General features: G+C 42.7%; 1 long non-coding RNA gene across 1 annotated transcript; it reads right to left on the bottom strand.

Annotated features, from left to right (window-relative positions):
* Positions 1-1,058: 1,058 nt before the first annotated feature.
* On the bottom strand, positions 1,059-25,507 carry LOC126101128 (uncharacterized). The gene is made up of 3 exons (XR_007522271.1): positions 25,372-25,507; positions 20,720-20,888; positions 1,059-1,473 (listed from the first exon to the last, which is right to left on the bottom strand). It is a non-coding gene; the product is annotated as an uncharacterized LOC126101128 (long non-coding RNA).
* Positions 25,508-27,074: the final 1,567 nt, after the last annotated feature.

Raw genomic sequence — 27,074 nt, 5'->3', positions numbered from 1 at the left:
CTCCTGTCGCCATTTTGTCTCACTGCGCTCTCGAGCGCTCTGGCGGCAGAAACCTGAAGTGCGGCTTCAGCCGACCAAAACTTTATGAGTTTTTCTACGTATCTGTAGTGTGTCGTGACCATATGTCAATGAATGGAGCTACAGTGAATTTATGAAATCGCTTCAATCATTTGTAAAAAATGCAGCAACAGGATAAACGGTAAACAAAGTTCTTAACAGTATTTTGAGCTGGTTTTCTGCTGACTGTCTCACTCTCAACTTCAAAAAAGACACAACATATTCAGTTCTGTAAATTTAGTGGTTCCACACCAGTAATAAGTGTGACAAATGGTGAGGTAATAATAAACATGGCGGAAACTTCAAAATTTTTAGGCTTCATTGTTATGAGAATTTAAACTGAAAAAAAACATATTTTGGAACTTTTAGTGCAGCAACGTTTGCACCTAGAATAATTTAAAATCTTGGAGAGAGACAAATTAGCAAGTTGACCTATTTCGCATATTTTCGTTCAATAATCTCGTACGAAATAATGTTCTGGGGTAACATCTTTAAGAAGTAAAGTCTCCACTGCTCACAAACGTGCTGTAAGAGCAATATGTGGTGCTCATCCACGATCATCCTGTAGACATTTCTTCAAGCAGTTAGCCATTTTGTGTGCTCTATCACAGTATCATGAAGTTTGTTGTAAATAACCCACTGCAGTGTAAAACATATAACGATGTGTATAATTACAATGCAAGAAGAAAAAATGGCATTTATTATTCTACATTAAGATTGTCTTTAGCACGAAAAGGGACCCACAATGCTGCAACCAAAATTTTTGATACTTACCCAGTACTATAACATGTCTGATAGGCAGCAAAGGAAGATTTGAAGACAAATTGAAAAAGTTTATCGTTGACATATTTTATTACTTTGAGGAAGAATATCTATGATTGTAGTGTGTTACGGTGGGTATGACTTACTACCGCATATCTATATACTTAAACATTTTTCAACAAGTAGCCATATTTACAAATTAATTTGTTATTTGAATGCAAAATTAATCATTCCACCTCGCTACTACTTATCATGCAAATGGTTCATGCAACATGAAACTAGCTAACTAACTCTCTACAAAGCAAGACGCTACAAAACCATTACAAACACATTATTATCTTGGACAAGACAGCAATGCAAGATTGCTCATTGTAATCACCGTTCGCTGATCTGATGTAGCTACTGTGATCCTTTCTGTTACGTGGTCATGTATTTTACACTAACGCCTTGAAAATTTTATTATACTTCTGAAACATCGACTGCGAAAGACAGAAAATCTGAAAGTAGTTCATCATGTGATATATTAAACTCATAGTAGAAACAATGCTGTCCGTATGATAATCGGAAAGCAAATAGAGCAAATACGCGTACATCCAATGATCCTTGAACAGCCTTGTAATTCATCTTCTATGTGACGTCACCGATAGTTTGGGTCTGTAACAAGAAATCAGGCTTAAATATCTGGAAACAATGCATTCACTCACAGTACAATAAGTTTTGCATATTTTTGCAGCGAGTACAAAGAAGACGTTGAACCAATTATTTCAAAAAATTGACAAGGTTGTGTATTAATTACAGCATAAGGTTATTACAAATCAGATTATAGAGTTTTAATACATAAGATTTAGCTGAAAAAAACCGTGTTATACACATAATCACCCCGTTTTTGTGAAAGGCAAAAAACTACTATACGAATAATTTTAATACAGCGATTTAGACCTAAATAACTACTTATCACCCGCCCTACAACTGCAAGGTTTTATTTGGGAACGATATAACACACAGTATCCACCGAGATACTGTGGAATAATTAAGCTGCAACCGATGAAGGCCTTGATGTGGTGAAAAGACATTTGTGGCGTTTAAGGCACATAGTGGGTCATCATTTGTCGTACGCATACAATTTTATTCGCTACTCTAACTGAGCGAGCCAGTAGAGACACGGGTTATCCACTGCATGAATGACGTACAGTGAAGGCATCAGGACTCAGAGCGTGGGAAAGCTCTGGCAGTATGTTACTTTGTCCTTCAGCTTCGGCAATTCGGAGGAACTCTCGTGTAAAATTTGGCACCAAGAAGCGTAACTTCCAATAACGTTTAATGTTTGACTTATTAAAATACCAATACGACAGTGTTGCAGTATTTACCCATACTGATCTATTATAATAAAAATTTTACTCATTAAAGAATTAATCTGCAAAGATAACAAATCAGTTATATTCTATGACGAATATCGACGAAGATGACCGAGCTACAACGAAACCGCGCCCTATGTGAAACCGTCATAGATTAGTACCAGTCTAATATCACTCGTAAATCATACATTGTGATGTGAACGTGTAAAGCAGTCACTCAGTCTCACTGATGCCACAGCGCATCATCCATGATCAAATGGGCCAGTTATTTCCATGTACCTCAGTCAAAGTAGTACAAAAAGTTAATATTGCCTCGAGAAATGTTTCTTTTATTAGAAGATTTAGATGTAACGACAGTGAAGCTATGTTCAGTATTTGTGGTACACGATATCCTATGGTCAGACCGAGCGATTATTGCATTGATTTATGAGTTACGACAGCCTCTTGCAGAGGAATGATTGTGTTACACCTCTTTGTGTAAGTGTTTCCTTATTTCTCTTGGACAAATAAGTAAGATAGCACCCCTTTTCTTAAATTAATAACTTCGGAACAATATTGCAGTGATATTGTAGTGATAGTAACAGCAATCCCAAAAGCCATATTAGATATCACTGCCAAAAAGAGCAATGTTTGAAGCCGTGACCTATGGAGCAGAAATCCAGTGGGGATAAAAAGACAGCATTACAGGATATGAGATAAGCAGCCATCTTCTTGAATAATCAGTGAAATACTGAGAGCAAGGCTGGTAGGATTTACTCTTGTGGTTCTTCTGTTGTAGATCTTCATGTACAACTTCACGTAAGGGAGAATTTACAGTATTAACATATTTACATGCAGTAATGTATCATCGAAGGAAGATTTTTTAGCATGGTGCAGCAGTCAGCAACTGTAAAATGTAATTATATTAAATTACTGGAGACTGAAATTAAATATAACTACATCGAAGGAAGATTCCCTGTGTCAATCTGTTAGGGAAGCGGAAGCAATTTAGTATCCGACAGTGATTTAGATTCTCCACCCAGCCCGAGTATCGATATGGAAGTGAGGTCAGAGATATTCGGGCTTCGTACGACAGGCGCAGCCTGCGCCTGCACACGGCTCGCCAGCACCACCGGAGTGTCACGCAGGACCGTCCCTCGATGCGACAATACCTGGAGATATCGCAGCCCGCACTTGTCTGCCAGTTCTCGGTATTCTCTGAAGTCTGCGAGATGCGCCTTTGAGCATACGAGGGGCATCAATAGGTAATGCAACACATTTTTTTCTCGGACAGTTTCGGTTAAAAAGTACGGAATTTGTGTGGGACATCGTGGAATATTCGCGCTTCAGCCTCTGTAGTTTAATGAAGTTCTGACTGATGGCGCCACAACACATAGCCTTCAAAATGGCGCCAGTGATAGAGGTGCTTTCCAATCAGAGAGTTGGCATTGAGTTTCTCTAGCGCAAAACCAAATCTCGCAGTTATTCATAGCCGTTTGCAGAATGTCTACAGAGACCTCGTAGTGCACGGAACAACGGTGAGTCCTTGGGCGTGGCTTGAGCAAGACTGCGAAAGCCTGTCCGATCAGTCGCGTGCTGGCCGGCTGCGGTGATGGAACATGCGGGCGCTCTGATCGACGAAGCACAACCAAACACCTCGCTGCACAACTGGACGTCTCCCTTGGTACTGCTCAGATACTCGACCACCTGCTGGCGTACTCAAAGACGGGTGCACGCTGGGTTCAAATGGCTCTGAGCACTATGGGACTTAACGTCTGAGGTCATCAGTCCCCTAGAACTTAGAACTACTTAAACCTAACTAACCTAAGGACATCACACACATCCATGCCCGAGGCAGGATTCGAACCAGCGACCGTAGCGGTCGCGCGGTTCCATACTGAAGCGCCTAGAACCGCTCGGCCACACCGCCCGGCACCACGCTGGGTTCCACAGCGCCTAACAGAAGACCATAAAGAGCAACGAAGGAGCACCTGTGCGAAATTGTTCAAAGCCGCACCGTCAGCCGGTAAAGCCATGGCGACAATCTTCTGCGACTCTGAAGGGATTATTCTGTTTCATGTCGTCCCTCGTGGTGCAGCAGTCAACGCTGACGCGTACTGTGGTAGCCACAGAAAATTGAAGGAACGACTTCAGCTTGTTCGTCAGCACAAAAATGTAAACGAGCCAAGCTTGCGTATCTGATAGGAGCTCACAAAACTTCGTTGGACTGTTCTTTGTCATCCATCCGATGGCCCGAATTTCGCACCTCCCGACTTCAATCGCTGTGGCCCAACGAATGATGCACTCTTCGAAAGCAGTACGTGAATAATGGCGAGGTTATTGATGCAGCAAAACTTTGGCTCCGACGTCGACCAGTAGAGTGGTACCGTTGGGATAAACAGGTTCTTCCAGTAAGGCGGCATAAGGGAGTTGCACTGAACGGAGGTTATGTTGAAAAATAGGGTTTTGTGACCAAAGAGTTGAGAATAGTATGGTGTGTTGGAATCCTGAACAATACCAACCTGCTTTCAGAAAAGAAACGTGTGGCGTTACTTATTGAAATCCCTTCGACAAGTAATTGTCGGTGCCTGTGTTTACGTATATAGGTAAAAAATGACTCAAATGGCTCTGAGCACTATGGGACGTAACTTCTGAGGTCATCAGTCCCATAGAACTTAGAACTACCTAAACCTAACTAACCTAAGGACATCACACACATCAATGCCCGAGGCAGGATTCGAACCTGCGACCGTAGCGGTCGCGCTGCTCCAGACAAAAGCGCCTAGAACCGTTCGGCCACCCCGGCCGGATTATAGTTAAAGATAGCTTCCTGGACTATTTGTGCACACTTACGACAGCTTGCGCTGTGTCCCAGGCTTTCTACATCTATATCTTCATCCATACTCCGCAAGCCACCTGACGGTGTGTGGCGGAGGGTACCTTCAGTACCTCTATCGGTTCTCCCTTCTATTCCAGTCTCGTATTGTTCGTGGAAAGAAAGATTGTCGGTATGCCTCTATGTGGGCTCTAATCTCTCTGATTTTATCCTCATGGTCTCTTCGCGAGATATACGTAGGAGGGAGCAATATACTGCTTGACTCTTCGGTGAAGGTATGTTCTCGAAACTTCAACAAAAGCCCGTACCGAGCTACTGAGCGTCTCTCCTGCAGAGTCTTCCACTGGAGTTTATCTATCATCTCCGTAACGCTTTCGCGATTACTAAATGATTCTGTAACTAAGCGCGCTGCTCTCCGTTGGATCTTCTCTATATCTTCTATCAACCCTATCTGGTACGGATCCCACACTGCTGAGCAGTATTCAAGCAGTGGACGAACAAGCGTACTGTAACCTACTTCCTTTGTTTTCGGATTGCATTTCCTTAGGATTCTTCCAATGAATCTCAGTCTGGCATCTGCTTTACCGACGATCAACATTATATGATCATTCCATTTTAAATCACTCCTAATGCGTACTCCCAGATAATTTATGGTATTAACTGCTTTCAGTTGCTGACCTGCTATATTGTAGCTAAATGATATGGGATCTTTCTTTCTATGTATTCGCAGCACATTACACTTGTCTACATTGAGATTCAATTGCCATTCCCTGCACCATGCGTCAATTCGCTGCAGATCCTCCTGCATTTCAGTACAATTTTCCATTGTTACAACCTCTCGATACACCACAGCATCATCTGCAAAAAGCCTCAGCGAACTTCCGATGTCATCCACTAGGTCATTTATGTATATTGTGAATAGCAACGGTCCTATGGCACTCCCCTGCGGCACACCTGAAATCACTCTTACTTCGGAAGACTTCTCTCCATTGAGAATAACATGCTGCGTCCTGTTATCTAGGAACTCCTCAATCCAATCACACGATTGGTCTGATAGTCCATATGCTCTTACTTTGTTCATTAAACGACTGTGGGGAACTGTATCGAACGCCTTGCGGAAGTCAAGAAACACGGCATCTACCTGGGAACCCGTGTCTATGGCCCTCTGAGTCTCGTGGACGAATAGCGCGAGCTGGGTTTCACATGACCGTCTTTTTCGAAACCCATGCTGATTCCTACAGAGTAGATTTCTAGTCTCCAGAAAAGTCATTATACTCGAACACAATACGTGTTCCAAAATTCTACAACTGATCGACGTTAGAGATATAGGTCTATAGTTCTGCACATCTGTTCGACGTCCCTTCTTGAAAACGGGGATGACCTGTGCCCTTTTCCAATCCTTTGGAATGCTACGCTCTTCTAGAGACCTACGGTACACCGCTGCAAGAAGGGGGGCAAGTTCATTCGCGTACTCTGTGTAAAATTGAACTGGTATCCCATCAGGTCCAGAGGCCTTTCCTCTTTTGAGCGATTTTAATTGTTTCTCTATCCCTCTGTCGTCTATTTCGATATCTACCATTTTGTCATCTGTGCGACAATCTAGAGAAGGAACTACAGTGCACTCTTCCTCTGTGAAACAACGTTGGAAAAAGACATTTAGTATTTCGGCCTTTAGTCTGTCATCCTCTGTTTCAGTACCATTTTGGTCACAGAGTGTCTGGACATTTTGTTTTGATCCATCTACCGCTTTGACGTAAGACCAAAATTTCTTAGGATTTTCTGCCAAGTCAGTACATAGAACTTTACTTTCGAATTCATTGAACGCCTCTCGCATAGCCCTCCTCACACTACATTTCGCTTCGCGTAATTTTTGTTTGTCTGCAAGGCTTTGGCTATGTTTATGTTTGCTGTGAAGTTCCCTTTGCTTCCGCAGCAGTTTTCTAACTCGGTTGTTGTACCACGGTGGCTCTTTTCCATCTCTTACGATCTTGCTTGGCACATACTCATCTAACGCATAATGTACGACGGTTTTGAACTTTGTCCACTGATCCTCAACACTATCTGTACTTGAGACAAAACTTTTGTGTTGAGCCAACAGGTACTCTGAAATCTGCTTTTTGTCACTTTTTCTAAACAGAAAAATCTTCCTACCCTTTTTAATATTCCTATTTACGGATGAAATCATCGATGTCGTAACCGCTTTATGATCGCTGATTCCCTGTTCTGCGTTAACTTTTTCAAATAGTTCGGGTCTGTTTGTCACCAGAAGGTCTAATATGTTATCGCCACGAGTCGGTTCTCTGTTTAACTGCTCAAGGTAGTTTTCAGATAAAGCACTTAAAAAAATTTCACTGGATTCTTTGTCCCTGCCACCCGTTATGAACGTTTGAGTCTCCCAGTCTATATCCGGCAAATTAAAATCTCCACCCAGAACTATAACATGGTGGAGAAATCTACTCGAAATATTTTCCAAATTATCCTTCAGGTGCTCAGCCACAACAGCTGCTGAGCCAGGGGGCCTATAGAGACATCCAATTACCATGTCTGAGCCTGCTTTAACCGTGACCTTCACCCAAATCATTTCACATTTCAGATCTCCGTCAATTTCCTTCGATACTATTGCATTTCTTATCGCTATAAACACGCCTCCCCCTCCACTGTCCAGCCTGTCTCTGCGGTATACATTCCAATCTGAGTTTAGGATTTCATTACTGTTTACGTCTGGTTTCAGCCAACTTTCTGTCCCTAGTACTATATGGGCGTTGTGACCGTTTATTAATGAGAGCAGTTCTGGGACCTTTCTATAGACGCTCCTATAGTTTACTATTAGCACATTAATATTGTTATTCCCTGTTGCATTTTGCCTACTCCTACCTTGCCGTGTCTCAGGAGGCGTCTTGTCGGGCCTAGGGAGGGGATTCTCTAACCTAAAAAAAACCCATGTGCACTCCACACATACTCCGCTACTCTTGTAGCCGCTTCCGGCGTGTAGTGCACGCCTGACCTATTCATGGGGGCCCTACGTTTCTCCACCCGATAGCGGAGGTCGAGAAATTTGCTTCTAGCTAGCTGTTCACTTTCTGAACTTTACCGTCATCGATCACACGAACGGCCTGTTTGTTCCACTGGTCTCTGCGCCCCCGCCACTGCGAGTGACCGTAAACTTTGTTCTACCTAGGCTGAGTAGCATAGAAAAGCTGATACACAGATGTGTATCAGTGTAGCATTAGGGTTACACATCACATATTGAAAGTTGATGAGTATTGGTCCCACGTCATTCTTGCATAGTCTTTTGATCCAAACTTTCTGCCGAGAAGTGGCTTCAACACTGTGGCGCACTGACGGACTTTCGTTAATTGCAGGACAGAACCGGCATTTTCCGCGTCTATAGCCATAGATGTTATTGGCTACTGAAAGACGCCATTACCTGTGGAAGCATTCACCAGTCTTCTGGTGGCTTGGGGCTTTGCCGTGAGCAGGCCTCGTTTGTGTTTGTGTGGATGTTTGCGTACACCGATGGCATCAAGAGCCTAAAGCCACAGTCGCGGCTGAAACTATTCAGGCGTTTAGCAGTCTCGACTGCTTCTCTGACTTTTCCTTTACACCTTTACTGTGCTTTTCCTAAGATGAGAACTTTAGACAATTCTAGGCCTAGTCGCATTTTTCAATATGTTTAGCTACAGTTGGTTTTCTGTGTACTGACACGCGTATATGCCGTTCGTGCTCTTGTAAGTGTCGACTTTCTACACTCCAGCAATCCATAACGGTTCTGGTTCGCCTCACAATATCTTTATCTCATTGTTTCTACAAAAATTCGGTGTGATTTCCGAGGATGGTTAGACTCAGACCGAAACTGACAGTCAATATTGCACAGTGCAGTTCCTAACCTGTACGTAAACTATTCAAAATTCTGTATGTGTCTGTTTTGGTGCTGTTCAATCTGTAAAGTATAATTTAACACTTATGTATAGTTACACTGCATTTAGGTTAACATCATACTGCATATGAAGTAAGTTGTCTCTTCCTAATGTAATAAACAACATTAATAATTCTGTGTAATGTGTCGATGCAATTTTAGTCATGTGATATTAGCCATGTAACATTTCTATTGAAATGCGTCTCTCGTACAGTGGCAGCTATTCACACTGCAGTTTAACCACCCACACGTTTCTTTTGCCATACAACTGTACCACACAATTGATATCTAACACGTTTGATGAGCACTCTGTTTGTCGTTTCATATCTAATGTCATGAAAAAAGATTCTGTGCATTGGTAACATCTTTAGGTTTCAATGTCAGTTTGTTACATTCCAGTGCGTCTTGTGGACGCTAATCAGCTGGTACCTGATGACGGCTTAACGAATCAAAAACCATTTCGTAAAAACGAAATATTAAAGGAAGAAAACGCAGTATATTTCCTTTTTAATCTTAAATATGAAATTATTCTACGAAGAAATGACGGAAGATCCGAACGATAAAATTTGCCTTGTTTAGTGTGATATGATCCATACAGTACCACGAATATTGAGCTACTGCCCACACTTGGAGATTTGGAATCTAATCCCATTAATTCTGCTTTCCTCATTCATTGTGAATGGAAGACAAATCGTGCCATTACCTACACGGAGTGATGCACCTATGTACACTTGACAGCAAAAAAAGTGGGTCATTGCCGAATGCAACCAACATAACATAGCTATGTTGCAGGTCCTCTAAACACCAAAACCCTGTGGGGTACAGTCGTTTGACTACACACAATAGGTACCGCAAGAGACTACTAGAGACCAAAGGTCTTTATGGCAGTCAGTCTAAGCGTCAACTAATATCGTCATACAAAACATATTAGAAAACGCGTTCTTAGCGATGAGACACCCCATAACACTCATAAACTAACCTAAATTACTACAAGTGACATTCCAAAAGTCTGAGAAAACAGATTATTTTACATATATCGTACAGTAATCCTTGGTCAAAATTAAATACTTGAGACAATATATGGAGTTACAAAGCTGTACGGCGATTGGAAAAAAGTTTTTCGCTCTCGAAAAGGTTTTCCGTCCACGTGCTGAACGTCGCTCAACGGCGAGTGGCTCTGGAAACTGGATATTGGACGAACCAGTAAAAAAACGCCATTAACAGCAACAAGCACTCTACGGAAATCTCAACATTAACAGCGAATCACCAGTAATATCATTGTTCTCGTAACACATCAACAGCTACGTGTACACAAATATGAACTTTAAATGACATGACCAACGTCGTCGTTCTGGACCTGGATTCAAACACAGCACCTATAACCATTGCTAACTAAGCTAAGCTTTTTTTTGCCTTATTGAGACCCGACCACTAGGCATAAAGAGACGTGAAGCATAGGCGTTTGCACCAGTATCAGTTATCAATTCAGATCCTGAAAATAAATGACGAAAATGTTTGTACTGAACTGGGAATCCTGTCATAACAGTTACCTTCCTGGGAACTACGCCCATCGACGTTTAATATGGTGTCATTCACAAGGAACAAGGTATGCTCATGTTTAAAATTGAAATGCCATCATGTAGAGCTTGTGATAGGGATGCGAACCCAGCACCTAATCGGATTGTTAACGAAGTACATAAAATCAGAAGTTAAATATCAAATGTTTTCTCCAATAGCGAGATGTTGGAACCTTAAATGACGATAGAATTGTTTTTGCCTGACGGGGATTCGAACCCAGCATCTAGCGCCGTCGTTTTCTAGCCATGAACAGACCATAAATAGATATTGTTGGTTCACCAGTAGCGAGATGTGCGCATGTTTAGCTAGACATCAGGCGACGAAAAGTTCTGTGCTGAATGGTATTCAAACCCCGCACACGTGGTCATGAAGACACTTTAACTATAAAATTCTTTTCCAATAATAGCTAGGAGTGGCATGTTTGTACTTTCAATGATGTGATGGAAAATACTCTGCTGGCTAGAAGTAGAATCCACAACGTATCGTCTTTGGGGATCACAACGAACACAACGTTAAACCCAAATCCGTTTCACCAGTAGGATGGAGAGGAATGTTTGAAGTTGAAAAGATGTAAGAAAACGTTTGATTTTGTAATGTTGCGATAAAAAGCTCATCATGTGGCTGTGAGTTGAAACGAACACGTTACAGCTGACAGCGCACGAAGACACGTTGAAAATGCAACTGTTTTTCACTAGTCGTTCGGAGTGCACATGCTAGGACTTGAAATAAAATAATGAGTATTTTGTGCTGATCAGGATTCGAAACCAGATAGGTGCCTTTCGAGGAGGCCTAAAATACAGTGAAATCGAATTCGAATCCCAGTCCAGCACCACAATTTTCAACGTCTCAGTTTCAAATAAAGTAAGAGCCTTGTGAACTTGCATGGCCATTGGTTCATTAAATGAAATACTTTTTCTAGTTTACGAAGGCTTGCTGGTGACAGAGCCTCTGCCTTCCAGGGTTTCTCCATCTGTCACAGATCAAACGAATGCCGCTCTGCCCCAGTCGGCAGCGAAGGGATGTTATCTTTACTGCGGGGATATTAAACTACGGAGCTTACTGGCGTTCTGCACTTGGCGTTAATAGGGGCGAAGGGGAGTTACTTGTGTGTGTTAAAATCTACGCCTGACGTGAGATGTGAACCTACACGTTTTACACATCAATACAAGATTAATCCACCAGACCACAGAACCCCCTGCCAAGCACATAATTATGAATTGCAGAGTATTCATTTCGATGTAGATGCAGATGTCAAGGAACGGGTAACAGGAAGGAGGGCGGGATCTGGGAATGGATAGAAGTGCAGAAGTGCAAAATATAAGCGTGAAATGCTTGCAAAGTATTGCTTACTTAGATGTGTGCCACAGTTCGTTTTATCTTAGGACCGAGAGATAAGGAAGGACTGTATCCAGAACGAAGAATGGGTTATAGGGAAGGTGAGATCAAATAATACGGTTTTATAGGTGTTGAGAGGAATGATAGAGAGTAAAGCAGCAATTAAAAGAGAAAATGTAGCGTCAATGGAAACCGCTAGATTTGTTTATAAAGTTTTGGGGGAATGGAATAGAAGGACACTTGCGGCGATAGTGTCAGAGAGAGAGAGAGAGTGTGAGAGAGAATAGAGGAGATATAACAACGAGTAAACATAATATGAAATCGTTTGCGTATTGTGTGGAGGACGGAGGGTGTATTCATGGATGGAGGGGAAGAGAGAGATGTATTTGAAATAGCAAAAACTACTGTCACAGAGTCCATCTACGCTGATTAGTTTATAAGTATCTAGACAGGGTATAAATGAAATCAAAATACAATATTTAACAAACTGTATAGTCAAAAGAAACCCACTTGAATTAAAAAGGCAGCTCAAAGGAAAACTAACCCATATTGTATCTTTTCTGTTGCCACGTGATCTTCCACTAGCTCCCAACGAGGAAAAATGAGGAAAAGAAGACATAACAAAACATTTTAAGGACTCTAATATTTTATCCATCACCCTTCATTATTTTGTACTTCTATCATGCGTCTTGGCATGGAATGCATACGCCGTCGGACGTAACAGCCTGAAGAAGCAACTTCCTCCCAGGCTTCCAGGACGCAGTCCCAAAGAGCGTCCGCAGTAGTTGGTTGGTTTCGTGGCCAGTTTCTGTTAATGTTCTGGCGACCTCAGCCCACATGTTTTCCATGGGGTTCATATCAGCCGCCCGTGGCGACCAGTCCATGACGTTGGCGCCAATTGTGGAGAGCCGCTGCTGAACAAATGCACACTTGTGAATGGTCCTGTTGCAATTGGACGTCCCCTTCTGCGTACAGAATTCGCACACATGGAAACATCACATTTTCCAATATGTGGGCATACTGCACGCTGTCTGCCGCGCGGCATTAACCGAGCGGTCTCAGGCGCTGCAGTCGTGGACTGCGAGGCTGGTCCCGGCGGAGGTTCGAGTCCTCCCTCGAGCATGGGTGTGTGTGTTTGTCCTTAAGATGATTTAGGTTAAGTAGTGTGTCAGCTTAGGGACTGATGACCTTAGCTGTTAAGTCCCATAAGATTTCACACACATTTGATTTTTTTGCACGCTGTCCAGAGTTCCTTCTATCCTGTGAAGAAATCCCGCCCCTCTCGCAGAAATCCAACCCCAGCAGGTAACAGATAGCCGACCACTTCTTCTCGTCGTGGTTCCATATTCGCGTCGATGGCGAATCCCTTGCGGCCTGTAAACGATTCGTGGACCGCCCTAATTGATGGAAAACACCTTCTCATCAGTGAAAACGACGTTGTCCCACGACGCCCTCAGATGGAGCTCCGCAAATGCTAGCCGGTATAAAACGTTGTCTTCGCTGAGCTCTTGTTTCACGGCGGATCGTCGTGCACGCAGTCCAGCGTCCCTCAGCCTTCGGCGAATCGTCTCACTGGAGCCGGGGAAGTTGGTCTCCCGCCGCAACTGCTTCGCGTTCAGAAAGGGATTTTCTCTGCTCCTAGACACTAGGTCCCTGTCTTCCTGCTGTGAGCTCACTCTCTTCCTGTCTGAGCCAGGAGCCCTGTTGGTACAGACCTCGTTGCAGTGGTATGTGGTACGCCATACCGTCTGCCAGCTTCTCTGATGGAACATCCTCCTTCTTCAATGAGAGCGACGACTCTATCTCGAATAGGCCTCTCCTAGTAAGCCATTACGGCAGACAGCCTGATTTGTATTTCTGCTTGCCGCTCTTATACTGATGCCAGGAGCGGAGGCAAACTGATTTACGTCAAACGGAGCGGCAGAGGCAGAGGTATGCGGCGCAACCGTGCTGGCTCGTCCCGGGCTGTTGGCCTACCAACGCCACCGCCAGCTCGCTCGCTTCCGTCTCGCCTCGGCCAGCCTGGCTGGCCCGTAGCTCGCGAGCCGCGGCTAGTACAGACCCTGGCCGCAAGGCCATGATCACCCCTTGAAGGATCAAAAGTTACACCTAACCTACCCAAGTCTGTAGTATAAACTAACGCAGCTACAGCTATTATGCTATAACATGTGCAGGCACACCTACTGTAGTGAACTGACAAGACAGCCAGTCCACAGTGACGGGTAACCGAAAGGCACGCGTACACACACGCCGACTGGCGTGAAGTCTGGAACAGGATACGTAATTAATGCTATAAGAAAAGTACGTAGCTGATGTGATACTTAACTTTTATTCCATCATTGTGGTACATCGCTATTGACGATACAAGTGAGACTCTCTCCAGATATGGTTAATGGCGCCTTGCTAGGTCGTAGTCATGGACTTAGCTGAAGGCTATTCTGTCTCTCGGCAAATGAGAGAAAGGCTTCGTCAGTGTAGTCGCTAGCAAAGTCGTCGTACAACTGGGGCGAGTGCTAGTACGTCTTTCTAGACCTTCCGTGTGGTGGCGCTAGGTCTGCAATTACTGACAGTGGCGACACGCGGGTCTGACATGTACTAATGGGCCGATTTAAAGCTACCACCTAGCAAGTGTGGTGTCTGGCGGTGACACCACACCTACAGCTGACGATTCATTCAAATATTTGACGAACACTACGTTCAAAAATAAATTCATTTTAAACATAGCTACCACAAAATATTTCACCTAGTTAGCAATAGCATGACGCAGTAAACTATTCTTTCTTGTAAGCGCTCTGCATTATATGTAGCCTTAAGAAAAAGTGTATTCAACCATGACAACTAAGCGGAATGTAAAAGTAAACAGGTTTGGCGGCAGCTTCTCCAAATAATAGTATATACGTAGTATATAATACACGTTTTGTGCACTTATAACATGTACTCAGTGTCTCTGAAAGAGTACGTGCTGCATGACGGAAATTACTTTCTGCTGACGCACTTCATTTACATCGCAATGATACACGACTACTAGAGAACATTGCTCTTTAGGGCAGTCAATCCACTTGTAAATTAACACCATGATAGCCCGCCGCGGTGGCCGAGCGGTTCTAGGCGCTTCAGTCCGGAACCGCGCTACTGCTACGGTCGCAGGTTCGAATCCTGCCTCGGGCATGGATGTGTGTGATGTCTTTAGGTTAGTTAGATTTAATTAGTTCTAAGTTCTAGGCGACTGGTGACCTCAGAAAAATCCCATAGTGCTCAGAGCCATTTGAAGCATTTTAACACCATGATATCGCCGATATTAGGCAACACGTTACTAGGGATGAGAAAGGCCTTAAGATTTGCAACTAGACATGCTACTCCTACATACTACTGATTAAGAATTTGATTATTAACTTGTCTTCATGACCATGTGTGCGGCGTACGACTCTCAGTCAGCATAGACGTTTTCGTCGCATTATTTCTAGTTAAACGCGGGCACATCTCGCTGATGGTGGACCAACATTGGACATTTCTCGTCTGTTCCTGGTTAGACAACGACGGCGGTAGGCGCCGAGTTCGAATCCCGGTCAGGCAATATAACTTCAGTCGTCATTTAAGGTTCCAACCTCACTACTGGTGACAAACTGTGATATCTACATTCTGATTTTACGTACTTATTCAACAATCCGATAAGGCGCTGGGTTAGAATCCTTGTCACCAGCATTACATGATGACATTTCAATTGTAAACATGTGCATCTTTTGTTCCTTAACAATGCAACAACATACAACGTCTTTCGAGGTTAATTACCAAGAAGGTAATTGTCATGTTAGGGTTCCTGGTTTCGTACAAACATTATCGTCATTTACGTTCAAGTTGAGAATTGATAACTGATACTGGTGCAAACATCAATATTTGACGTCTCTTTCTGCCTAGTGATCGAGTCTCGATGAGACACAAAGCTTTGCTTGGTTAACAATGGCTTTACGTTCTGGGTTTGCATCCGGATCCAGAACGAAGACGTTAGTCATATCATTTAAAGTACAACTTTGTGTACAAGTAACTGTTGATGACTAATGTTAACAATGATATTACTTGTGATTAGCTGTTAATGTTGGGATTTCTGTAGAGTGCTTACCGCTGTTATTCACGTTTTCTTTTAACTGCTTAGTATTACATAAAGTTAATGTGAAACCACTCCCCGTTGAACGTTGAACAACATTCAGCATGTGTTGGGTAAACCTTTTAGACAGCAAAGAACTTGTTTCCAGTTGCCATACAACTTTATAAAAATGGCTCTGAGCACTATGGGACTTAACATCAGTGGTCATCAGTCCCCTAGAACTTAGAACTACTTAAACCTAACTAACCTAAGGACATCACACACATCCATGCCCGAGGCAGGATTCGAACCTGCAACCGTAGTGGTCACGTGGTTCTAGACTGAAGCGCCTTTAACCGCACGGCCACACCGGCTGGCTACAACTTTATAAATCCATATACTCTCTCAAATATTTAATTGTGCCTAAGGATTACTGAACGATTTATGTGACAAAATTAGTTGTCCCATAACGTTTGAAATGTCACTTATTGAAATTAAGTTTAGTTTACAAATGTTAAGGACTGTCTGATCTCTTCTGTACTATCGTGGTGTTACTTTACATCTGGACGGATTGTCATAAAGAGCGGTGTTCTCTAGTAGTCTCTAGCAGTACCCATTGTGTATCTTACAACGACTGTACTGTGGAGGGTTGCGACAATGTGCAACACAGATATGTTATCTTGGTTGCATAGATTCCGGTGCAGCCTACACGTTGGAATTCAGGCGTGACCCACTTTTTTTGCCGTCGAGTGTATGTGTTTCAGTGTTACTGTGTCTCCTGTTGCTGTTGGGTAATCTTTGATGCCTCTCCGCTCGACTACAACTTGAACGTTCTGTAACCAAGAGTTCGTAACGGCCCTCTGTTATGCACTGAAAAGCCAAAGAAATTGGCGCACCTGCCTAATATCGTGTGGGACCCCCACGGACACGCAGAAGTGCCGCAACCCGACGTGGCATGAACTCGACTAATGTCTGAAGTAGTCTGGAGGGAATTGACACTATGAATGCTGCAGGGCTGTCCATAAATCCGCGCGAGTATGAGGGGGGGTGGAGATCTCTTCTGAACAGCACGTTGCAAGCCATCCGAGATATGCTGAATAACGTTCATGTCTGGCGAGTTTGATAGCCAATTCATGAGGTTGTCTCCATACTCGTACACGTCCACCCGCTCGATACAATTTGAAACGTGATTCGTCCGACCAGGCAACATGTATTCAATCATCAACAATACAATGTTGGTGTTGACGAGCTCAGGCGAGGCGTAAAGCTTTGTGTCGTGCAGTCATCAATGCACACCAGTGGGCCTTCGGCCCCAAAAGCCCATATCGACGATGCTTCGTTGCAATGAAATCTGCAGCAGTTTACGGAGGAGATGCACTTCTGTCACACTGAACGATTCTCGTTAGTCCCGTTCTCGCAAGATCTTTCTCCGGCTTCAGCGATGTAAGAGATCTGATGTTTTACTGGATTCCTAATATTCACGGTACACTCGTGAAATGGTCGTGCGGGAAAATCGGCATTTCATCGCTACCTCAGAAATGCTGTGTCCCATTTCTCGCGTGCCGACTATAAAACCACGCTCAACTCACGTAAATCTTGATAACCCGCCATTATAGCAGCAGTAACCGATTTAACAACTGCGCCAGACACTTGCTGTTTTATATATTCGTTGCCGACCGCAGCGCCGTATTCTGCCTGTGTACGTATCTCTGTATTTAAATACGCATGCCTATACTAGTTTCTTTGGAGCTGCTGTATTACCCTGATGAACAAAACTTCAGAATGAAAGTAACTTTAGCGTGACGTATCACTGCCATATATCGTAGCACCGAGAGACTTGGTCCATACACAGAAACAACTGTTCTAATATAAGGCAGAAGATAACAGAAACTCACGAAATACGCAATGAGACGAAGAGATACGACACTTTTATTCTAAAAACGCTATTCATGATGGACTGCTGGACATAGAAATAGCGGGACATATTCTTAACAGGATATGTGATCACCACGGACGGCAACTCATGCTCTGCAACGTTCTGCCATACTGGCTTTAAGGATGATCAGGAGTCCTTATGGAAAGGCGTTCCATTCCTCCATCGGCGCGGTTATCAACCGCTGGATGGTCGTTGGTGCATATGCATGAGTCCCAGAGCTTCCCACATATGCTCGATGGGATTTAACAAGGTGGAACGGGCAGTTCAGTCCATCCACTGAGTATCCCTTCCTTACAAGAGCGGCTCCACCTGCACTGTTCGAAGTGGCCGTGCACTGCCGTCCATAAAAATGAAGTCAGGGCCGAATGCATCTCAGAACGCTGGACTCACATTCGTATGGCGAGGGGTGGGAAAACGTAGTTCACCCAAGAACAGTGTCGAACATAATCGTTTTCGTGGTGAAAGGGAGTGAGACAGGGTTGTAGCCTCTCCCCGATGTTATTCAATCTGTATAATGAGCAAGCAGTAAAGGAAACTAAAGAAAAATTCGGAGTAGGTATTAAAATCCACGGAGAAGAAATAAAAACTTTGAGGTAAGCCAATGACATTGTAATTCTGTCATAGACAGCAAAGTACTTGGAAGAGCATTTGAACGGAATGGACAGTGCCTTGAAAGGAGGATATCAGATGAACATCAACAAAAGTAAAACGAGGATAATGGAATGTAGTCGAATTAAGTCGGGTGACGCTGAGGGAATTAGATTAGGAAATGAGACACTTAAGGTAGTAAAGGAGTTTTGCTATTTGGGGAGCAAAATAACTGATGATGGTCTAAGTAGAGAGGATATAAAATGTAGACTGGCAGTGGCAAGGAAAGCGTTTCTGGAGAATAGAAATTTGTTAACATCGTCAGGAAGTCGTTTCTGAAACTATTTGTATGGAGTGTAGCAATGTATGGAAGTGAAACGTGGACGATAAATAGTTTAGACAAGAAGAGAATAGAAGCTTTCGAAATGTGGTGCTACAGAAGAATGCTGAAGATTAGATGGGTAGATCACATAACTAATGAGGAGGTATTGAATAGAATTGGGGAGAAGAGGAGTTTGTGACACAACTTGACAAGAAGAAGGGACCGGTTGGTAGGACATGTTCTGAGGCATCAAGGGATCACAAGTTTAGTATTGGAGGGAAACGTGGAGGGTAAAAATCGTAGAGGGAGACCAAGAGATGAATACACTAAGCAGATTCAGAAGGATGTAGGTTGCAGTAAGTACTGGGAGATGAAGAAGCTTGCACAGGATAGAGTAGCATGGAGAGCTGCATCAAACCAGTCTCAGGACTGAAGACCACCACAAAAACAACAACAACAACACTAACCGCTTCTTACTGTAGTTTTACGATCGTCGAAATATTTGATAGTTAAGTGCGTTTGACCCACTTTGTATTAATTAGTTGTCACGTACTTTTCCATAAACTATATTCAAGAAATCAGAGAACCACTTGCATTCACAAAAGTTTCCAAAGTTCGTTAGGTGTGTCTAATGCCGTAACGTATCTACATTGCACTTTACGCACCATTCCGCTAAACATGGCATTTGCACGTTATTCAGTTTCTGTACTTTGTTCAACGGAACATTAATGCTATAAAAATTAATAAACTCTTGAATTATGAGCAGCCTTTATTACTTCACTAGACATTGTGTTTCATATTGCGAAGTTGTAGAGTGCCTATCCGCACTACGTCTCACTTAAGTAAAGACTATCACATTCCAAAGATTTCCAACATACTGAACACTTTGACCGTTATTCGAAGCACTTCTATTTTTAAACACTTCTTACCCCGAAACTGTGTCTTTGAGATCACTAGATATTTTTTGTGTAGTGCAAGAAACGAAGCCACTACTTTTACCGTTAGTCACTCCACTTGAAATCCCATCTTTTCAGAATTCTAACGAAATCTTTGCGGTTTTAAATAGACATTCTAAATCTTGTCTGAAATATCTATTACTTTAAGAATAGGATACGCAATCAAAAGCATCACACATTCTGTGTAAAGTGAAAGCGAGATCTTGTTGCACATACTGAGTTGCTGTTACTAGTCACTAGCTGCACTACTCAGCTTCACTCAGGGAGTTGATACGACGTTTGTGGTAGCCAGTATCGGCATATAAATACAATATTGCACTGTGAAGTCAATTGATCAGTTGACTTCGTAGCAGCTGAGAAGAGCTCCGCCTACCATCCTAAGGGAGCCAGGGGTCTGATGATGGTTATGTAAAAATAACCGAAACCGGTTACCTATGTCATTGAAACATAAATGGTGTGATCAAGACTGAACTTTAGTCAAAATATAATAATCTATTGATCACTGTATTCCAAAAACGTTTACCAAAATTGTACTGAAATATCGTATTCATCTGCCGATACCGGGCAATCGACTTTCAAGAAGAACGTCTGACCTGTACGGAAATATACAGAATGGATGTAAGAGTTTGGGTCGAAGACGCATAGTTGACGACATATGGAAGTTTGGGTCTGGCCGTGTGTCGTACACGGATAGCCAAATGGTAAGGTGATCACTCGCGATAAGCGAGAAATCCGGGTTCGAGTCCCCGGCCCAGTATAGATATTCAGTGTCGTCTTCCCATTCCACAGCTGATGGTTGTCCTTCTTCGCAATTGCGAATACATTTAACGTGTTTCATAACGATTGTAGTCGCCGCAATGCATGCATGTCCAAAGGAATTTTGCATCGTAATCAGAATAACACAGGCACTGCAATATTGTGTCATCATAACGTGTATGGGTGAGTGAAATAGCTTTGTCGGGTTATGCTCAACAGTGAAGAGTTGATACTGGTATGTTGGCGTTTGCCTTAGACTTACTATTTCACGTGTTTTGACTGAAATCCCTCCGAGTGTTGACTATCCGTCCACCAGCCATCTCCCTTACTGAATTTATTGTTGTTGTTGTTGTTGCTGCTGCTGCTGCTGCTGTTGCTGCTGTGCTGGTGCTGACTTGAGGAGCTGGACATTGACGTTACCAGTGCCCGTGCTTAAACATTCAGGAAAAGCTTTGTTAAAATACTTAAAATTAGCTATTACATGCGAATATCTGTACGTGGGTGTGTGTATTGTCCTTACCGTAAGTTAGTTTGCGGTAGATTAAGTAGTGTGTAAGCCTAGGGACCGATGACCTCAGCGGTTTGGTCCCATAGGAACTTACCACAAATTTCCAAATTTTAAACACGTCGATGATTATAATTTATCCTAAAATATAAAGCAATGCAAACCAATACACAACGTCAAAATCAAACATGTTGGAGTATCTGGGTAGTTAAACAACGAACGTATAGGCTTATAATTTGAAAGGAATAGTCGACCTCAATTTAAACACCGTAAATGATCGTGTGACGTAATCTCGTAATGTTACACTGAATGAACTCCAGTGCGTTATACGAGAGTGATTTATTCGCCGTGTGAGATTCTGAGGTGAAAAGAATGAAATTAACCCTACTGCGCAAATAAAAAGCAATAAAACTGTATTGACATATTCACCCTGTCCCTTTACTAAACATGTAAAAAGAAAATTAAATAAACATTATCTGGCATTAAATATGGTTGCTACAAGTATATAGTACTTACGTTGTTGAATAAAACGTAGACATGTGCCCAGAAATCCACTCACAAGAGGACCACGCATACTCGTCAGCACCGAATTTCGTCAACATTTATGGTCTATGTAAGGCTTGGACAGAAAAGAGAGTGACAAAAGCGGGAACTCCAGATGGCGAAGTGTTAAAAAAAATAGCATTTTTCGAGCGATTCGGGCGACGCATACGCCTTTTATGTGTGCGTCTGTTCCAGGGAGTTGTTGGGGCAGCGGAAGGCATACGGAATGATAACGCGTAGGTCAGGGTGTCGAATCCGTATATGGGAACGATATTTTACGTTTTTTTTAATTTTTACGTTAGTTACACTACAAAATAAACCGAAACAAAATTCAGTGTGTTATACTTATTAACATTTTCATGAAAGGTGCGAAAAGGAAAGGCAAAGGAAAATTTGGAATTTCCAAATAAATTTCCAGGAAATGATTGTAAGCCCTACAGGAGAACTTCGTATAAAAAATTAGGTACTTTTATTATTTTGCAGCTGATGATCTACGCGTGGCGGGGTAATGTTTATCGTAAAGATAGGGGAAGCAGTAATTTTTTAGGCACCTTGCACACTTTTATAAAGGCCACGTTTTTTTTTTTTTTTTAATTAAGGGGTAGTTTTAAAGTTTCTGTAGAAGAATGAACTCGGTTTACATTCATAAAAGGTTCTCTCTCAATGCACAGTCTGGCAGCAAACCTCCCCTAGACTATCATGTATTGGCGGTGGATAACTGGTGATTTACAATCAAACGTATTCTGCATTTGCTGCAGTCTTCTCGGAATGTGATTTGTTTTTCTCTCTCGATGAGATAAGAGAAGTTTTGTTGCTTTCTGATGAAATTCCTGAAAGTATTAACTAAAGTCGTAGGTTCGCACTAGCGGAAAACATTTGGGGGTTGGGGGTAGGGGGTGGGGGGGGGGAGGAGATCATTATCATACGATGGCAATCCATCTTCATTTTGAAAAATCTGGTCGTATAAGTGTGTATTTATTTGTCCTCGCCGCAAGTCAAGTTTTCCTGCACATAGTGCTTCACTACACGAGTAGAAAATCTTTGTATAAGGCTGTTAGAAGTTTCTCAGGATTTGATGGGGTAATTGGGACATTCCTGTATTATGTCTTTGCGCTTTTGATGCTTTTTATGAAGATATTAATAAGTACAATACAGTGAGCAATATTTCGGTTCATTCGCAGTGTAAGTAACGCAAGAATTAAAAATAAAAGAAATCAGAAATCGTTTCCACATACAGACTCGACTCCCGACCTTTGGATTACCATTCCGGATTCCGTCTGCTGCGCCAAACACTGTAGGGAAAGTACGCTAACACAGATGGCTCATGCCCCACAAGAGTCAAAACTGCTATTTCTTTCTAAACGCTTGGTCGCCAGGAGTTCCCGCTTCTGTCACTATCATTTTTGGCCAAGCCCTGCATATACCACAAATTTAGACGAAATCGTTTGGCTGATTAGTTGATTTGGGGAGGGGACTAAACAACAAGGTCATCGGTCCCACCGGATTAGGGAAGTCGGCAGTGCCAACTCAAAGGAACCATCCCGGCGTTTACCTTATGCGACTTAAGGAAATCACGGAAAACCTAAATTAGGATGGCCGGACGTGGGTTTCAACCGTCGTCGTCCCGATTGCGAGTCTAGTGTCTAACCACTGCGCCGCTTCGCTCGGTGACGAAATCGGTGATGACGGGTAGGTGTGGACCCTGTCAGTTACACGAAAAACAGTGGCGCACCCAACATATACAGCTCGCTTAATATTGTAAACAAACCAGCCACAAATATGTCAACACCGGCTGTGAAATTCGAATACCGTGCTGGTTTCTGTCCTCGGCCAATAAGAACGAAGCACATTTCTGATAGGTTTGCGTTCTCGCCATATCACGGAAATTGCAAATCTGTTCAGTCCACAAAGTTATTACGTGAGAAATCAGAATCTGTGAAACCTGGCAAGGGCACTGAATCAATGGGAGCAGTTGAGACTAATACGCAGGACATCAGTAGGTAAGTTGCACTTGTTGTCCCACGCTAAGATCTTTCCGCCTTTCCTGCAGGCACAGTTCTGCTGCGTTATGGACAACAGATGAATCACAGTGAGCGAGCGAAATGGCGCAGCAACATTAAACATACTTTAACGGTGAACTAAGCGGGAAAATACTTGTAGGCGAAATGTCTAAATTTCACGCAGATTTACCGCGAGATTCTGTCGGTGTATGGTCAATATCGGCTGCAGCCATACTAAAATCCGATCGACAATTTTACGTAGGTCACACAGACGTCGGTCGTTCTGATCACGAAGTCCAGAACTCGCACCGTGCAATTTCCATCTCTTCGGCAAGGTGATAAAACGATTAGGGAAAAAAAACGTTTTCTAATGATGAGGACTTCACAAAGCGGTTCTAGAATGTAAATAAAAATTAAAAACTTAAGAAGCATTTAAATATGCTTATGTACTACGTGTATAGGAATACTTGAGCCTAGATAAATTATTCTTATTATTACAAGAGTCGGAAAACACACGGTTCAATATGTGCGGTCGGAATTGCGACGTTGATGACATGGGTCGCAAAATCCACAGTCGGATATCCACATCAACAGGAGTAAAACAAATCTAATGGAATGTAGTCGAATTAAATCAGGTGTTACGGACGGAATTTGTTTAGCAAATAAGACACTAAAATTGGTAGATGAGTATTGCTTTTATGCTGCAAAATAATTGACGATGACAGAATAACAGAGGATCTAAATACGGACTGGAAAAAGAGTTCCTATAAAATTGTTAACGTCGAATATGCATTTAAGAGTTAGGAGGTGTTTTCTGGAAGCACTTGTCTGGAGTGTAGCGTTGTATGAAAGTGAAACGTGGACGATGAACAGTACATACAAGAGGACAACAGAAGCTTTTAAAATTGGTGTTACAGAACAATAGTGAACATAAGGTGAATATATAGAGATGGGGAGAAAATAGCTGTACAGTGCAACCATACTAAAGATGCAATAGGTTAATAGGACACATCTGTGAATTCAAGGACGTTACTTTGGCAGTGGTGGGAAGTGTAAGTGGATTGGGGGAAAAAGGGGTGGTAAAAATTGTAGGCGAGCAGCATGGCTTGACTAAAGCAACCATGTTTAAGGGGATGTAGACAGCAGTAGATGAAGGAACTTGCACAGGATAGATTACCATGAACAGCTGCAACAAACCGAGTTTCATACCAACACCACAACGACAGTAAATCAGCTTTAATAAAATGAGTAATTCCTATGGAGTTCAGGCTCTAAGTTGATGATATTATTGTGTCAGATTTGTCAGCCAAATGGGCAACCTCAAAACGCAGTCTGACACAGACAACGAAACCTTTCACTTGCAAACGAAACCCATACACTGGCTTGAGTGAATGTTTCTCACAATCGGATAATGAACAGCCAGAGAAACAGAAATGCAAAAACTGAATACATATGAGCTGACTTCCTGCAGAAAACTGTCGCAATGTATGCTCCACTATAAATCATGAAACAAATAAGATGATGCCTCTGAGAAACCATCACTACAAAAGGGTCCAACTACACGCTAGAGCTTGACCGACTAGATAACTTAGCAGTTTAACGACGAGTCTTTAGTAGCTGGTAAGAACTGGTAACCTTAACTAAAATTATTGCGAATTTTTTTTCCACGCTAAAAAGGAAACGCACCTAAATGATGAAGAGAGCTGGATAGAACTGCCAAGGCTAAAAAGAAAGTCTTTCAAATAAGTTCAAAAACAAATTCTCGGGACAGGAGACTATGGGAGAAGTTCATATTACAAGCTTCTTTCAATTATACATCACATGTTTAAATGGATGCTGTTATTTATTGTGTGACAGAGTACTAACCGTAGGCAGTGAGAAAGGCGTCGAGGTACTCGGAAGTTTCCGTCTGGTGCGTCTTGCCAGTGAATTGCTTCGCCATAATGGCAGCTTATGATCTTCACGAGCTAGCCGACGAGTACAGCTTGACAGCGCTTACCTGAACAAGGAAGCTGAAGACGTCTTATGTGATTCGTCTGCGTGAGATTAATTAGGCACGAACTGCGTCATTATCTTGAGGTAGATATCGTAATCTCTTTGTTATGTCTCGCTTTTTGTTATTCTCTCACAGCGAAATATTTGTCAGTCGACGTCATCAATATATACACAATTACCGCCCGGTGTGTTGTTTGAGTTGACAGGTGCGTTTCCTAATTCGGGCGTAAAAAGATGACTATGAAACGGAAGTTTTCTTCTGCAGTAGGAACATACATATATTTGCGTAATACCGCTGAACGTGAATACGAATTCTAAGGTCATAACATTATTGTGAGAAAAATTCCATCCTACTTATGTTTGAGATTAAGCTGCGTTACACTGTAGTGAAGATACTAGGTTTCAGTTGTCAAAGTACGTCATCCAAGTTCTAGTGTGAAGTAGGGAACTATCCTATATGAAACTTCAAGACATTCAGTGAAATGAAACTCATTTTTCAATGTCGTCGAAAAATACCTCCAATCCAAAAGGAATGTGATGGTTATACTTTTATACGTTACATGTTCGGTTCTTTGCACAACCGAGTGCTGACTCCAGGAATTTTCTCTTGGAATTTCCACCATTTCCGACATCGGATTCCGTCACTTAATAGGTCGTGCACATCGACATCCCTGAATCAGCTTATGATGACCTGGCTTTATTGACTGGAATTTATAGGTATTCACACTTATAGAGAACCGGCAGCATTCTGTGGAAGAGCTCCACCGACGTAACATCACAATTCTCAATACTGTCACAGCTAGGAGATGATGATGTTTGGTTTGTGGGGCGCTCAACTGCGTGGTTATCAGCGCCCGTACAATTATCCAATCTTTTGCTCAGTCCAATTTCGCCACTTTCCTGGATGATGATGAAATGATGAGGACAACACAAACACCCAGTCATCTCGAGGCAGGTGAAAATCCCTGACCCCGCCGGGAATCGAACCCGGGACCCCGTGCTCGGGAAGCGAGAACGCTACCGCGAGACCACGAGCGGCGGACAAAGTCACAGCTAGGAAACTCCTTAAAAGCATCTGTGATAAACCTTCGACTGACAAATTCTACAACAAGCGAAGACCGGTTTCAATAGTCTCTTGGATATGAATAATATGTAGAGCATTGTCATTAACTAGTCGAATTTTCATTGTTAAACGTATTATTATTGACCATTTAAGTATTTTTGAACTAAAGCTGTTTCGAAACTGGTGAATGATGTTTACTCCCCAAGAAACCGTTCTTCCCTTTGTAATGTTCTAAAGTGGCCGTGTTTGCAGTATGGTAATAGGACTGTGTTCCACCTAGTCTGCAAAACGTAAATTCTTCGCAGTTTACTTGCCTAGGCATCTTTCGGCATATTTATGTCACCATCAGCAAGTCTTCATTTGTATTACGCACCTTACTTAGCGATTTGTTTTATCTAAGTACGTGCACTCGTATTAGCAACAAGCTGCCCAACCAAAGATAGACGCCGTGCGGGGTAGCCGCGCGGTCTAGGGCGTCTTATCACGGTCCGCGCGGCTCCATCTCGAGAAC

The sequence above is a fragment of the Schistocerca cancellata genome, chromosome 9 (assembly GCF_023864275.1).
Source record: "Schistocerca cancellata isolate TAMUIC-IGC-003103 chromosome 9, iqSchCanc2.1, whole genome shotgun sequence".
In the NCBI taxonomy this organism is placed as follows: Eukaryota; Metazoa; Arthropoda; class Insecta; order Orthoptera; family Acrididae; genus Schistocerca; species Schistocerca cancellata.
The sequence above is the reverse complement of the archived record's forward strand: the minus strand, read 5'-3'. Positions and strand labels throughout refer to the sequence as shown.